This window comes from Corythoichthys intestinalis, chromosome 1 (genome assembly GCF_030265065.1).
Source record: "Corythoichthys intestinalis isolate RoL2023-P3 chromosome 1, ASM3026506v1, whole genome shotgun sequence".
Taxonomy (NCBI): Eukaryota; Metazoa; Chordata; class Actinopteri; order Syngnathiformes; family Syngnathidae; genus Corythoichthys; species Corythoichthys intestinalis.
Window position 1 is genome coordinate 33926206 of NC_080395.1, and position 17775 is coordinate 33943980.

The window sequence follows — 17775 nt, forward strand, 5'->3', positions numbered from 1 at the left end:
GACTTTAAGTTCTGCTCTGAGACCCCCAATTTTGCCAAATTTCAAAATGGTCCTATATGCATGTGTGATACATCATTGGAAAGCTTAAAATCTCAATTATTTGGGGAAGAAAAATTTTGAACAGGCGGGGATTTAAAAAAAAAAAATTATCAGCAAAACCCTAACTGGAGGTGAGAGCTTGAGAGCATAATTAAAGATGTCATGATTTTGACGAAATATGATGGTGTACTTACCTCTTTTTGCTCAAAAAACTCCATGTAGCATGTATCACCTACAGTCAAGACACAGCTGTGAATGGCCACAGCCAGATTTCGGGGGATTTTATGGGTAAAAAAATGGTAATATAACAAGGGTCACGATGTAGAAATTGCAGACATCAAGGAGTGGTCGAGATTTTCTTTTTTATGCATTTACGTTCCCCCCCCCATTTTTTCTTTGTTTGGATCGATTATCCATCATCTAAAATATTGGGGAAAATGACAGTAACAAAAAAAAAAAATATATATACAGTTAAGCGATAGTTAACAGGTAGATATCCGTTACTTATTACAGTTCTCTCATGCCTGACATAGACTGTCATATTACATGACATACAGTAATGATGTCGCAGTGTGTCTTTGAAAAACGCTGCGAAACCTGGGCACAACACACAATATTCTGTAGTGTGTGTTTTTCGTCACACAAGAGTTCTGCGTTTGAGGACTTGTTTTGAGACAAAATCATTCCTGTATTTTGTTTTCTGTTAATTGTAACTTCTTGACTTAGGTCTGTAACAGATACACCATGTAACACAAATTTTGTTCCCAGGTTCTAAGTGGTACAGTATTTACTAGTTTGTTTCGTCGCATTGACATTTGAAAACACTTTTGTTTCCCAAAAATTTCAAGACTTAGAAATTCTATTTTCCACTGTTGTTTACTGTTGTACATTTAAATGCCTTCAAAAATACTGGTTAGTATGTACATTTTCCTCCTTTTTTCATAGACTTAGTTTGACCTGAAACACGATAAAAGGACGATGAAACAAATATTTTCTGCATAACTAGGACGTCAAATTGGAAATTTTGAATATCGCCTCTAATTTTAGCAAAACCAAACATTTACCTTTTTCGTGGTACTTTTTCATTTAGATTGGACCCAAGCAACACAAATAAAATGATTTCAAGCCAGGAACATTTTTTTTTCCTGTAACATGGTTGATTGTTGTTCAAGAGGTACGAGAAGAAATGAGAATACCGAAAGCAGTGGTCGACAACCCAAAATGTTGAAAAAGCCATATTGGACCAAACAATAATATGCAAAAAAATGACTCTCCAAGCTAGGGCAGGGGTCCTCAAATACAAATTTTGAAGGTCCACAATTGTTTTTTTCATACAAGCATAGATCCGTTTATTAATGTCAGTCAAGTACAAGGCAGGTCGAAGGTGGTAAAGGTGGTTTTATTTTGACCAAACAAAAATACAATGCACATTCTGATTAAATAAAAATAAACTGACAAAACATTTTCTTGACATAAAAAAAAAAAAAAAAAAAAAAAAAAAAAAATCTAGGTACAATGTTTACACATGTACACTAAATAACTAACAAGATCTGTCATAAAGGTGCAAAGAATAACTATTGACAGTACATTTTGTAACTGTAAAACACTGCTGGACAAAAAAGAAAACATGTGCAAGTAGTACAGTACATGCATCACATGTACAGAACATAAATGGCAAGCTCTTTCATTAAGGTGTAAACAAAATAATTATTGACCGTAGCTTTAACTGTAAAACACTTCTCAATGAGAGAAATGTCATTTGGGGGTCACAAAGCTGTTTACTAACATCATCAGCCAGTACTTCAGTGCATCTTGTGGTTGATAAATTTGGGAGTGAGATTTGTTTGATTTTTGTCGTCATTTCTGTCAGGCCGAGATGACGAGGCGGACTCAGCTGCGGAGGTTCAGGCAAAAATTTATTTTGAAAACACAGGTTCTTCCGCTGACATGCGGGGATGAGAAAAAGCACAAACAAAAAGCGCTCCAACGGAGGAATGAGTTAGGATGACTAGAGACAAAATAAGGTTTCAAACACAAAGCGCTCCAAACGGGAGGTAAGGCAAAAACATAAAGCGCTCCAAACGGAGGAAAATGTACAGAATAACTATGATGGCTATGGCGAGAGGCTGACGTGACTAACCTTACATGAAAGACACTTCTGCACAAGACAAGGGGAACTAGGGCATTATATACACACACAAGGTAATGTGGAACAGGTGGAAACAATAGGTGATTAGCTGACAAGAGGAAGGGCAAGTAAGCGACTATGAAGAGGGTGAAGCCTTCAAAATAAAACAGGAAGCGACGAGGCATGACAGAACCCCCCCCTCTAGGACCGGCTGCCAGACGGTCCAGGCAGGTCTTGGTGGTCCCTATGAAAGTCCCTGATCAAGGAGGGGTTCAAGATGAACCGTGAGGGAACCCATTGTCTCTCCTCCGGGCCGTAACCCTCCCAGTCTACCAGGTATTGGTGGCCACGACCTCGGGGTCGCACCACCAGCAGCCTCTTGACCTGGTAGACAGGGCCGCCGTCGAGTTCCAGAGGAGGTGGAGGGACTGGCGTAGGTACCATGGAGCTCTCAACAACAGGCTTGACTTGGCTAACGTGGAAGGTGGGGTGGACCCTCAGGGAGCGTGGAAGACGTAGACACACTGCTGCCGGGCCTACGACCTTCGAGATGGGATACGGACCCACGAAGCGGGGGGCCAACTTCCGGCAGGTGGCCCGGAGGGGAAGGTTTCTGGCACTTAGCCACACTCGTTGTCCCTCCTGGTCTGCGACCTTCTTCACTCGATCCCCTTGGCGGACGAGGACTTGGCGAGCTGCTTCCCAGATGCGTCTGCTACGGCGGACCAAAGCATGTGCGGACAGGACAGAAACCTCCCGCTCCTGTGCGGCAAACAAAGGCGGATCGTAGCCATGGACGCATTTTAAGGGTGACATACCTGTGGCGGAGGTGGGAAGCGTGTTGTGGGCAAATTCAACCCAGACCAAGTGGTTGCTCCATGTGGATGGGTTCTGGGATACCAGACACCGGAGGCCGGTCTCCAACTGTTGGTTGAGGCGCTCGGTCTGGCCGTTGGACTCCGGATGGTATCCTGATGTGAGGCTGGCCTTGGCTCCGATGAGACGGCAGAACTCCTTCCAAAAGCGTGACACAAACTGTGGCCCCCGGTCAGAGACGATGTCCCGGGGGAAGCCATGAATGCGGAGGATCTGTCGCATCATGATCCCTGCAGTGTCCTTAGCAGAGGGCAAGGCTGGCAGGGCTATGAAGTGGGCCATTTTCGAGAACCCGTCGACTACTGTCAGGATCGTGGTGTTTCCCTGAGAGACAGGGAGGCCCGTGACGAAGTCCAAAGATATCTCAGCCCAAGGTCTGGAGGGAATCGGGAGAGGTTGAAGGAGGCCCATGCGTGTTCTGGTTGACGTCTTGTGTTGGGCGCAGACCGAGCAAGCCCCGACGTACTCCCGGACCTCCGCCTCCATGCCTGGCCACCAGAACCTCCGGGAGATGGCGTGCATGGTGCGCCTGACTCCCGGGTGACAGGAAAGCGGCGTGGAGTGGGCCCATTGGATCACCCGGGGGCGTAGGTCAGCCGGGACAAATAATCAGTTCTCAGGGCACCCCCGAGGTGTCCGGGCCCCCCCTAATGCCTGCTTAACCTCCGTTTCTATTTGCCAAGTTACCGCCCCTACCACACAATTCAGTGGCAGGATGGGTTCAGGTTCCTTGGCTACAGGCTCGGGGTCGTAGAGGCGTGAGAGGGCGTCTGCTTTGATGTTCTGGGACCTCGGCCTGTAAGAGATAGAGAAGGAAAAACAGTCAAAAAACAGCGCCCACCTGTCCTGGCGAGAATTGAGTCGCTTAGCCGTCTTGAGATACTGTAGATTTCGATGATCTGTCCAAACTATGAAGGGTTGCTCTGCCCCCTCGAGCCAATGCCGCCACTCCTCCAGAGCGGTCTTGATGGAGAGTAGTTCACGGTCGCTCACGTTGTAGTTCCACTCAGCTGGAGACACGCGGCGGGAAAGGAAAGCGCAGGGATGCATCTTTCCATCATGCTCCGCTCGCTGGGACAGTATAGCCCCAATGCCCTCACAGGAGGCGTCGACCTCCACCACGAATTGACGACGGGGATCAGGCATGGTCAGGATGGGGGCAGTGGTGAAGCGGCTCTTCAAGGCCAGGAACGCTGCTTCAGCCGCAGGGGTCCAATCGAAACGCACCTTGGTGGAGGTGAGAGCGTGGAGAGGGCCTGCAATTGTACTAAAAGCGCGGATAAACCGCCTGTAAAAGTTGGCGAACCCGAGGAACTGCTGAAGGTTCTTGCGACTGTTTGGAGTGGGCCAGTTAACTACAGTGTTTACTTTGGCAGGGTCCATCTGAACACCCCCAGGAGTCACAATAAAACCCAAAAAGGAAATCGTGTTGACATGGAATTCACTTTTCTCAGCTTTAACAAAAAGGTCATTGGCGAGAAGACGCTTTAAAACCAATTCAACATGTTGTACGTGGGTGGTAATGTCCGGGGAGTAAATAAGGATGTCATCAAGATAAACAAAAACGAAACTGTCAAGAAAATCTCGGAGAACGTCATTGATCAAGGCCTGGAAAAACGCGGGGGCATTAGTGAGACCGAAGGGCATGACCAGGTATTCGTAGTGGCCGTCTGGGGTGTTAAAAGCAGTCTTCCACTCATCCCCCTCCTGAATGCGGACTAGATGGTAGGCGTTGCGCAGGTCTAACTTTGTGAATACCTTGGCCCGCTGCAATTGGTCGAAAACCGAAGACATGAGGGGGAGGGGATAGCGGTTCTTGATGGTGATGTTGTTAAGCTGGCGGTAATCTATACAGGGACGGAGCGACCCGTCCTTCTTTCCAACAAAAAAGAAACCTGCCCCAGCCGCGGACGAGGAAGGACGGATGAGCCCCGCTTTCAAGGAGGCCTGGATATATTTGCGCATGGCGGCCTTTTCAGGACTGCAGATGGGATAGAGGCGCCCCCTGGGGACGGAGGAGCCCGGGACAAGATCAATAGCGCAGTCACAGGGGCGGTGGGGTGGCAGAGCCTGGGCTCGAGCCTAGTCAAAAACCTGGCGTAAATGGTGGTAGCACTTTGGGATGGTGCTCAAGTTGATTTCTGGTTCTGGAGTGACAGAGAGAGAAAACTTAATTGCAGTCTCACCAATAACAGGACTTTTGACCCCAGGGTACTCTTCTACAAGACAACGTCCCTTACAGTCCGCACCCCACCCCAGTACGGACCCAGAGTTCCAATCTATATGAGGTTGGTGCTTGCGGAGCCATGAAAGACCTAAAACCAGTGTCTGGGCTTGGGCAGAAAACAAATGGAAAAACATTGTCTCAGTGTGTCCTTGGACAGTGACTTCTAAAGGTTCACATGAGTGGGTGATAGAAAACAGTCTCTCACCATTGAGAGATCTGGCCACCAGAGGGATAGCACGAAGGCCCATGAGATGGCAAACCCCCCAAGGCATCAGACAGTCGTCCGCGCCGGAGTCTATCAGGGCAGCGAGTGTACATGAAAAAGCTCTGTGCTTTACCTGGACGGTGGTCGTAGAGCGGTGTTTGGGGTTTGCTGGTTGACTGGCATGGCTTGGTCTGGGCCTGCGGGCAGCGCAACCTGCCACAAGGTGTCCCGAACTCCCGCAGTAGAAGCATAGCCCCTCTAGTTGTCGGCGCTTTCGTTCCTCAGGGGAGGTGCGTGTGGGACCAAGGTGCATGGGTATGGCATAGTCAGGATCCCTAGGAGGCGAGGCCGGTAGGATGTGGGTGCGGCGTGGTCCTGACTGCTCCAGCGACTGGGGAGGTGGTCTCACAGCTTGGATTGGCCGGCTCCTGCTCAACTCCTCAAGGCGATGGTCTGTGCGTATGGCGAGGGCAATGAGGTCGTCCAACCCCTCCGGGAGGTCGAGTGGTACAAGGCGGTCCCGGATAGTGGGGGAGAGCCCCTTAAAAAAGGTGTCATAGAGTGCGGTGTGGCACCAGCCGCAACCTGCGGCCAGGGTACAGAACCGAATGGCATAGTCATTGACCGAGGCTTTACCCTGACGCAGGCTGCTGAGCTCTCTTGCTCGGTCTCTTTCGGAGCACACTGGGTCGAAAGTGGTCTTTAGTGCATCTATGAATGAGGACAAGTTGTGGCCCGAACACGAATCACGCTCCCACTCAGCCATGGCCCAGGCTCGAGCCCGTCCCGACATGTGGGACACCATGAAGGCAATACGAGAACGGTCAGTCGTGAACTCATGGGGGGAACAGTCAAAGTGCATACTGCATTCCGTGACGAAAGCTTGGCTAGTACCTGGGTCCCCGCAGAATCGCTCTGGTGGCGGCAATCTTGGTACTCTTCCAGGGACCAGGGAGGAAGAAGCAGGAGGGGTATTGGAAACTGAAGCTGGTTGTGCTGGGAGCAGCCGGGCTGTGAGCTCCATCAGCTGATTGTTCATTTGGACCAGCTGTGCAGCCATTGTGGCTTGAAAGTCCTCCTGGTGGGTGAGACGAGCCGATTGCTCTCGGATCGTGGCAAACAAATTGGGGGACTCCGCTGGGTCCATTTCTGGCAGAAGTGTTCCGTCAGGCCGAGATGACGAGGCGGACTCAGCTGCGGAGGTTCAGGCAAAAATTTATTTTGAAAACACAGGTTCTTCCGCTGACATGCGGGGATGAGAAAAAGCACAAACAAAAAGCACTCCAACGGAGGAATGAGTTAGGATGACTAGAGACAAAATAAGGCTTCAAACACAAAGCGCTCCAAACGGGAGGTAAGGCAAAAACATAAAGCGCTCCAAAAGGAGGAAAATGTACAGAATAACTATGATGGCTATGGCGAGAGGCTGACGTGACTAACCTTACATGAAAGACAAGGGGAACTAGGGCATTATATACACACACAAGGTAATGTGGAACAGGTGGAAACAATAGGTGATTAAGGTGGAAAAGCGCTATATAAGTATAACACCATTACCATTACCATAGCTGACAAGAGGAAGGGCAAGTAAGCGACTATGAAGAGGGTGAAGCCTTCAAAATAAAACAGGAAGCGACGAGGCATGACAATTTCTTCCTTTTCTTTTCCTTCGAACATTGCTGCCATCACTTCAGTCATGCACTTCTTTATTATTTCTCCATCACAGAATGGCTTCTTATGTTTGGCCAACACCCACAACACTTTGAGTGAGCACTCCATTGCAATTTGTTGTTTTGTCATGGATTTAACAATAACCTTGCTTGACTCTTGATATGACTGCTTCAACCTGTTAATTATTTGCCTTCTCAATTGTGATTTAGGAAGAAATTTCTCTTTAAAAGAGCAGTGCTCTTTAACATAATGGCGTTTCACATTTTCACTTTTAGCAGCGCAATTGTCTTCAAGCATATTAAGCACATAGGTTTGGTACTTGCAGTTGATAAAATGGATGCATATTTGTCAGTCCATTCCTCATTGAAACAGCGATTTTCATTGTCCACTTTTCTTCTCTTGGTCAACTTTGAGCATGACATTTTGTTACATTCGGTCTTCCACTGGTGGCATGTAAACAAACAGATTGCAAAGTGCGACTCGTGTTTCACACTACTGCGGTCCGTCCACTCTAGCTAGCAGCATGCAGGCTTTCTCAGCCAATCAACGCATCAGTGCGAGCTCTTTCAGCCAATTAGCGCATCTATGCAGGTTCTCTCAGTCATTCAGCGCCTTGTTGTCATAAAGATGACAACAGAAGTGGGAACATGGAAAATATTTGACTAAAAATGAAACGGAATTTAGCGATAGAATAGTAGCGCATAGCGATAGATCGGTGATTCATACAAATAATATATGTTAAAAAAAGTTTTTTTTTTTTTTTTTAAAGTACCATTTGCCCTGGGTCCGCAGAGAGTCGTGCTGTGGTCCGGTCGTGGACCGCGGTCCGCTAATTGAGGACCATGGCACTAGGGCAACGCTAAAGAGCCACATTTGGCTCTAGAGCCACAGGTTGCTGACACCCGACCTAAAGAAACTACAGGCAACAGGGCGAAACATACAAATGCTTCAGGAGACATTTGAACTCTTTTACTATGAAGCAGAAGTGCTAACCACTGTGCTTACACTGAAGCTCATAAAGAGACATAATTTGTTAGCTCACTTGCAATACCATCCCGACAGCTCATATAAGCTGCTTGCGTGTGATCTTGTTCTAAAAGCCTTTAAACATAATCTTGAACGGTTGTCTCAGTAGGAATCAAGCCCCTGCTCTTCTCAGTATTTATGGGAAGCTTTTCCCTTGGTAGAAAACCCTGGGATCATGTTTTTAAAGCAGCAACAAAACAACAATAAAATCCAGTTGCCTTAAGGCACACTGGGAGCTACATTGGGGGAATTAAGGAAATGTGAGAAATCTTTTTTACACTCTCCAGGGTGGTAGATGAGGGATGAGCTTCGGATAACAGGGATCACAAGGCGACTGGCGGGATAATGAGGATCCGCTCAGATGAGCCACGTCATCCCTTCACCCTCCGACATGGCGGTGCAGCTAATTTTGCTACAGCTTTCTTTTCTGCCACCATGGATGAAATATATCACCTTTTCAGTGATTCCCCGGGGAATTATTTGCTTTTTCCATTGAAAGTGTTGTTCCAGCAACAGAGAAGCACAGAACACACACTAGGTATTAACGGAGGTGGTTAGTAACGAGTTACATGTGCTCCATTTCATTTACTCGAGTGTAGTTTTACCACGCCATACATTTTACTTTTACTTGAGTAGATTTTTAAAGGAAAAATGCTACTCTTAAACCTCTACTTTGAGCTACACTAGAGTCGTTACATTTTTCCTCCATAGTCTACATATTAGAATTAACTTTTATTTATTTTTGCGAGAGAGCCCACAGTGGCTCTATCAGTTTCATCAATGACAAATTGCAATCACATGACTCCATTATACTAATCAGATGCAAAAATACCGTCACATTACCACACACAAGCTTGCAGTCGGAAGTCCGGTGATTACGCTGGCCTGTTCAATCATGTGGTGTCTTAAAGTGCCCTAAAAATTAAACTATTTGACAGAGTCAACAAAAGTGCTGATATTAACCTCTCTCCCAGTTCTTATTTGGCACCAGAAGACCATGGAAAACTGGAGATATCATCCATAGACTTTACTCTCAGTTGACGGGACACGGGGCCGATCCGTAGGGAGCCTATTTTCAAAAACTTAAAATTCAAATATTTTCAAAACCAAAACAGGCACCTCCATTAGGCATATATGAGTCTCCATGAGCAGCAAAATCAAAAAAATTCAAAGTTGGTCCCTAATAAAATCCCGATGATTTTTTTTTTCATATAACAAAACTTAAAATGTCTATAAAATTCTGAAATTTTAAGCTAGATGTACAAAAATCATCAAATGCAGAGAAAGTCACCTATATTTTCTCGATCAATGGCAGTATTTAGCATACTATCACATAAGTTTTCGACCAAAATAGCGACCCAAGTTTTTTTTTTATTCAGTGCATGTTTTCAACAGCTAACAAATCACTCAATTTTCACATTAGAAACTTTATACAATGCAGAATCATCTTAATTTTACTCACCAAAAGAAGAATTTGCGTTTTTCTACATACAATCACAACTTATTCAGATTGAATTACGATGTTGCAATTGAATCAATACGTCTTGCCGGCTATTTGGCCCTCTTCGTTTTTAGATTGAAATGTTACAAAAATAACATATGTGAAAGGGGATTTTTTTTTTTTGGTTGGACGCAGAAATGTATAAATTGTAAAAAAAAAATTTGCCCAAAAAACGGGCAGTTGGCCAAAAATTACCTGATCATTTGAATGTAAAGTTACGCTATTGTGTGAGATAGAAAATACAACATGGCGGCCATCACAAAACAAAGAGCTTTTTAAATTTAAAATTTTTGTAAATAAATGCGTACATCCTGGAATTTCGATAGATATGAACATACTGGACTGTCTCAGAAAATTAGAATACACAATATTCTAATTTTTTGAGACAGTCCTGTGTATATATACAGGACTGTCTCAGGAAAATTAGAATACACAATATTCTAATTTCCTGAGACAGTCAGGAAATTAGAATATTGTGTATTCTAATTTCCTGAGACAGTCCTGTATATATACACAGTCTCAGGAAATTAGAATATTGTGTATTCTAATTTCCTGAGACAGTCCTGTATATATACACAGGACTGTCTCAAAAAATTAGAATATTGTGTATTCTAATTTTCTGAGACAGTCCAGTACAATAAAACAGTCTAGATTCATGGCAAATATCATTCACTTTGCTTTAATATTTGAAGCTACAGTTACGCATATTTTTTTCCCATTCATTTTTTTCCCACAACGTTTCAAAGTGCATGGATGGTGCTATTTTATATAATAATTATCTTAAATCCTTCACCAAATCACTCTTGATACATTCCTGCTTGCTTGTACAGTATGCAGTATAACTTTCGTCCTTTTTCTACCTAAATCCGGCGTTTGAATGCATCGTGTGTTTGTGTTTATCACAATGACAGCCACCTCAACACTCTGTCTGGGTTGGCCCCCTTTGGGAAGGCATGGCACAATGTCTGTAGGAGCTGTCTAGTCAACTGACAGTGAAGTCTAAACTTTTGTCCGGCCAATTTTTGGAGTTTTGTGTAAAATGATAATGATTAATTTTTTCCCCCATTCTCTTTTGTTTTTTTTTTCTCATTGCAAGCAAAATAAATTAATATTACTACCAAACCATTTGTAATTTTAATCATTTTTTTTGGGAGAAATTGAGGATTATCTGACAGAATTGCAGGGGCGCCAATACTTTTGGCCAGCAGTGTATGTATGATCGTTTTAATTTCACGGTAGGAAATATGTTTTCTTCACTAGAGAGGCCTCATGTATTTTAGACTGGTGATGTTTCATTTCAGTGGATTTTCTAGACACATTGAGACTGTCACTCAACAAGAGGGAATTATACCATTCCAATCAAACGGCCATGGCAAATTCTGTACTTCTTTTTGTTTAAGGCTAAGCATGGTGTCAAGCTTTCGGTTTTAATTTTGTTAGATCGTACATTTGGCAATCACAATCTCAGGTACATCACAACAATATAATCCAATCATCAAAAAAAGCCGCGTTTATTCATCTAGTAGAAATAGTTCTACACCACCATAAATTACCAACACAGTAATAAACGCATTGGTAAATCTATGCCTCATGCAATCAGAGGTTGAGTGTCACCTAAAGACGACATACTGAGTAACTCATGGAAAAAAAAAAATTGAAAACTATGAAACACAACAAAGATTTAATCTTAATATTCTGACATCGTCAATCCTTTGAAGTAAGAATGCATCGGTTAATGTTCTGCTTTAAAAGCCTCGTGTCTTCATCAGTCCTCCCTCACTTTGAATCCTCTCCTCCGTGAGCAGTTTTTTATTTAACACTCATTCCTCAAAGTTTTTTCATAACACTGCTGTCTGCTTACATTTATGCATTTTATTCCAATGAGATACACTTTCATGATTTTTGTGATTTGAGATCCCACAAGCATTTTTGATAATGTGACATTAACTTCAAAATTTAACTACAGAAATAAAACCACACAAACTCAAGAACGCATGCAACCTTCTGCCACCAGTCAGCATGGGCGTCGCCAGACATATTTCACTCGGGCACGTGCCGCAGTATTGATCTGCAGTGCCCCAGTATAGATTTCACCGTTAACAAAAAAAAAAAAAAAAGAAAAAATTAATTACTTTGGAGTTATAAGTCGACATAGCATAATATACAGAATGTGGATTTTTAATATGGTCATATTACTCTATTCACTCCATATATAACAATCTGCTTATGGCTCCTTAATATGGTAATTTATGCAAGTAACTTTGGCTGTGATAGGCATATGAGCTGATACTTCTGCAGAGCACTTTTGGGAGTATTGAGAGATCTTAGTTCCCATGTTGGAAAATCATTCTGTGTTGTAAGTCATAATGTAGGCTTCAAAAAATGGTTGCTAACTTGCTACAAAGAAGAGTAGCCCATTTTAATCACAAGTTGAGTGACTGTTTGGCGCTTTTTATCGACACCATTTAATAGAGAATGATTGTTTTGATTACTTGAACAACACATGAATGCAGCATTAATATTAGAGTGCGTATGCCAAACTGCCAATCATACGAAGGTGCAGATTACACCTTCCAACCTACTTTACAGGTAAGTGCCATATAAACTGCCCATCCTTCTTGTTTGTTTTTACCTCCGGGTTGATGTTTGTTTGGTCACCTATTCATGTGAATTCAAATTGTTCAACTTTACTCATTATGTATTGGGCAGTTAACTGGGCTAATCTACTCTGGTCGCAAATTGAAATAGCAGATTTGCTGCCGTCTTTTAGCTAACTGGCTATTAATACAATGCCAATTAAATATGATTTGAGTGAGAGTCTCTCACTCAAGAGCTTTGTCTAATATTGTGTTAATATGATATTTGGTATTTGAACTGTGTCAATACTGATGCTATTTATTGCTTGTTTATATGAAAAATGGATAGAATCTTTGGGAAAAAACTAACAATTTTGTATGTGTGCTCATCATAATTTCCACCTGTTTTACAACCATGCTATTTGTTACTGCAGTCGTTGTAATCTGTAACAAGATGTCTTTTTATTTTTATTTCTATTTGACTCACAACCAAATTACTCTTGCGAATGTATATTAGAAAGTTATTTTCTCACAGGAAGGATAAATCAGCAAGGAGGTATGAGAAAGGTAAGATAGGTAACCCGCCTAGGCATCATCAACCACTTTTAGGCCTCATCCTACCAGTTGAGAAACGCTGATGAATTGCATAACAGTTACAGTGCTAAATCCCAATTTCTGTCCAGACAAAGTAGAGCAGCAGAGTGTAGGAACAGGTGAAGGAGAGATTGAAGTGGATGAGCATGAGCAGAGGTGATTCGACCATCAACATGTCAATGAAGGTTTTCAATAGAAAAAAAAAAAGTCTTTTTTTTTTTTTTTTAATATAAACTTTATTTACGTTTAATTATATATAGCATAAAGTGCTATTTCTGACTTTTTATGATAGATATGTGCTAAAACTAACTAACTAACTAACTAACTAACTAACTAAATAAATAAATGCTTGCCAGTGTCACAGTATAGTGATGCCTCTGCCAGTCAGTGACAGAACCGGTGGTAGACCAAATGGTTCTTGCCTGTTGCTGCTGTAAAACTGTTTTCACAGTCTACACTTCAACTCTCTCTCTCTCTGTAGACTCCTTTACAAATCTCAAAGAGAATTATTCAGTTGTAGCCTGTGGCCAAGAAGACAAAGCTAGAAGAAGGCAGATAGATAGCTGCTGAGATATATAAATAGACGAAAGGATGGACAGATAGTCTAACATGTTTTGTCACACACAGTTTTCTTCTCTCAAACTTTGTCACTTTTGCCACACCAAAGGATCTTGAAACCTCACTTTCTCACTTTTTTTTTTTTTTTTTTTTTTTTAAACCTTACAATCCCTTTGAAGGTTTGGTTAAAGTGGCTGAGTTTATAACTTTCAAATTGTAATTGGGCCTGGAATCAGGCGATCATGTAAGGGTTTAATTCAACCTTTGTGTACATATGTCTGTTTTGAATAATCCTTACCTGTCTGTAAACAGGTCAGCTCCCTTCACCTGCCTTGGGTGAGGCAGGTCTCAGGAATTAGGGGCGGAGGCCTTGACATTACCTCGATCGGCCACCAAATTTTACAGCTTCAATAACAACCGCGTCCCACAAATGCAGTGTTTATTTATTTATTTTATTAATCAGATTTCAAGCATTGTGAGTTTTGAGAACATTTAAGATCTCAGAAAACATCCGAAGAACATCAAGATGCAAATTGGTTGTCTCAACCAAGCCTGTGACATCATTGGCTGTCACATTAACATGCAGCCACCCGAAGGACTCGGTTGTTGTATACAAACAATTATTTTACCTTAGTGACCTTTCCCAGTGAAGAAGCTTTGTGGGTTGTTGATGTTGTGCAGGGATTAGGCATGTCTGCTGGGGCGACCAAGATGGCTTCCATTGATTGTAAAGAAATTGGATGGATCAAGTCATTATAAGAATGCATGAATACTTACACGTGAGCACTGCAAAACATCAAAGTCTTACCAAGCATGTCCAATCACTTATGGAAAAAAAAAAAAATCTCATCCATAGGCGTTTAACTTTTGAAGCGGGGGGAACAACATGTTGGTGACCCGAAACGCAGTGTCAACAATAAAATTAAGAAGAATAAAGAATAATCAGAAGAATAGAATGTAAGAATATTAATAATAATGAGTTGAAAATAAGTGTTTTTTTTTTAGAGATGTTGGCTGTTTTTAATATATATACAGTATATTTTTCAATTAAATTGTTTTCTAATTGTATTTAACGTTACAGACATAATATGTTACACTCATCCAGAGTCTTTAGTTTAGGCTTAAGGTGGGGTTATCAAATTTATCCCGATAACGGCGGTAATTAATGTTTTTAAAAATGTATCACGTTAAAATATTTAACGCAATTAATGCATGCGCTGCACGACCCACTCACGCATTGTATCGCTCAATCTGTAATGGCGCCGTTTTACCTATATAGAGAGCTAAAGGCAGCGTAAAATGAGTAGAGTGAATTTTGGCAGCCTTTGGAGCCTTGTTTTAATTGGCTAAAGCCTTACAATCCCTCTCCCTACAATTAGAAATATCGTTGGAAGCAATGTGGGGAAGCAAGGTGGTAATCTTTTTCTTAACACCCTATGTTATTTCCCAACGTAGAGAAGATATATCAATTGGTTGCACTACGCACAGTCATGGTTGCACTTCCCATCATGCATTTGGGCATGGCTACAGTATCATTTACTGAAAGCTCAACAAATACACTAGATAGGCTAGGCAATATTTAGTCAAAATATACAAAGTCACATTTATCCTTTAAGAATTACAAGTCTTTCTATCCGTGGATCCCTCTCACAGAAAGAATATTAATAATGTAAATGCCATCTCGAGGATTTATTGTCATAATAAACAAATACAGCACTTATGTACTGTATGTTGAATGTACTGTATATAGTCATCCGAGTTTTATTCATTTTTTTCTTAATGCATTGCCAAAATGTATATGATTGGGAAAAATTATCGGGAATGATTGGAATTGAATCGGGAGCAAAAAAAAGCAATCGGATTGGGAAATATCGGGATCGGCAGATACTCAAACTAAAACGATCGGATCGGGAGCAAAAAAACATGATCGGAACAACCCTAGTTTTTTGTTACCCATCATTCTTGAGGGGAATTGTAAATCAGGCTGCTTAGGACAGCTATACCAGATCGTCATCCATTGAATATGGTACGCCCGCTGGTGTCGTGCCAATGTAGTTACCCCCATCAAAAATTGTATCCCCTGGGCGGAGCCACTGCGCTGCACTGATTTGCTTGATTTCCGTGTTCTGGTGATGTACAGTAGTTATCGATGAGGTTTTCAAACACGGCCCATACATAGAAAAAAAAAACAAAAAAACCCCACCTTTTTTCTGTCGTATAACATAACATATGTACTGAACGTAAAAAAAGACAATGTTTTACTGTTTTACTCGTAGGATGACCTACAACTGTTATTACTGTAATTCAAGTCCTGTATGGAGTTTATCCATTTAAATAAATGTTGGTATATAACTGTGGTTCTTTTCTGGCTTCAATTGATTGTTTAAGTCGACATTTAAGTCGACATAACTCATTACTAATGTGTGTGTTTATGCGGTCCCGCGGCCAGGAGCTAGTTTTTGACGGGGGTAACTACATTGGCAAGACACAGGTGGTGGCTCTGTTGTACAATTAGTGTCTTTAGTGGGGCAAATTGAAACTACGCTCACCATTTTGGCGGTGCTCTCTGATGTTTCATGGTCAACATATTCAATCCTTGGTTCTTGCTCAGTAGTTGTTGTCGCTTTTGAAAGCTCAGGTTTGAAAAAATTAAGTATATCCATCATGCCTCTTTGGTCCTCAGTGACCCATTATAAAAATATATTTTTTGTTTATTTCATTCATTTTTGTTGTTTGTTTTATTGCTTTACAAGTTTTATAGACAATATTTTACCGGAAAACTCTTAATGTTAAATTCATATATAGGAAACTCAATTACATGCAATGACACTTTTCGGCCACTGAGGGGAGGGTCTGGCCCTCCTTAAACTCCGTGTATGATCTCATCACACTTGAAATAAAATCCCATAAATATAGTTTCCATAAAAAACAAAGGCTTATTTTTACTTGCTCTATTGGCAGATATTTTTACTTGTTATAAGCAAAAAGTAACTTGTTGTAAAGAAATGGTTTACTCATATGTCTTCAAAACATATCCCCTTGATGACTTATTCAGGCTTAGGAAGACTATCCCATGACGCCATGTTGGATAAGTCAAAGGTTTTACTTTATGACAACTTTCGTCAGCCATCTACTTATCCAAACTTTTTCTCCTTCCATCAGGCAGATGACGAATCGTGTGCACAATTCCAACGCCAATAAAGGACATGCAAGAAAGCCTACTAAATGTTCTGAAAGAATCTGCATTTTTACGCTTATACTGTAAGTGATGCATTCCGCAATGTTTTCAAACCGCATGATTGCGACGGTCCATGAAATGACAAACACAGGTCCAAAGTACTCTTTCCCTAGACTTGTGCTAGTCTAGATTTTAGACAGGGTTCAAAATAGAGCCCAGAATGTCAAAACAGTGAAGCTAATGTGACAACCGTTAGGTTTAGAATGTTACACTATTTTTATTTTTTTATTAATTGGAGCAGATTTTTTTCCTTGCTTGCGTCAAACAATTTTGCTTGGCAGTACTCTTCATAACTGCCTGAATGACGAATGACAAAAAAAAGCTTTGTTAGCCATGCCTTCACCTAAAATAAAATAGAATAGGAACTCTTGTTTGACTGCACCTTGCTCTCTAACAAATCTGCGGGATCATATTTAGCTCTAGAATAATTTGTCTTCGGTCTCCAGTGATGATTTACCGTAATCTTTTTAGGAATTGCTCCACTTGTACCGAATACATACTGGTTGATTACTCAGAATTTCCCAAATAATAATACCGTATTGGACCGAATATAAGACGGCCCTGATTATAAGACGACCCCCTCTTTTTCAAGACTCAAGTTTGAAAAAAGACTTTTTGAACACCAAATTAATTTTTATACAGAAAATAATTACAGTACATCTGAAACAAATGATTATAATAATATATTTGAGAGAAAAAGCATGGTATTTTGCCTCATTCGAATCTTAATATCTGAACATTTAAATATGTAAAGTAAAGTGCAATCACATAGGTAAAAAAATGGTTTCTGGTTTTTGAAATGTAAGTAAACCAATCTATTGTGATAAAACAACAAAATTGCAATACCTGCATTAACCATCTAAGTGAGGTCTAATTGTAACTGTAGTCTTGAAACAAATCTGAATAAGGAAAAACATTGCAATAAAATAATGCAAACTGGTTAAACCTGAGAGTAGCTGAGATCTGTCATGACAGAAACTTACTCCTCAAGTTCAGCATTCGCTTAATTGATATCTGGCGCCATCTAGCGTCGTGAATGGGTATAATGTCTAGACCCCGAATATAAGACGACTCCCACTTTTTCAGTCTTATTTAATGCAAAAACACCGTCTTATATTCGGGCCAGTACGGTAATA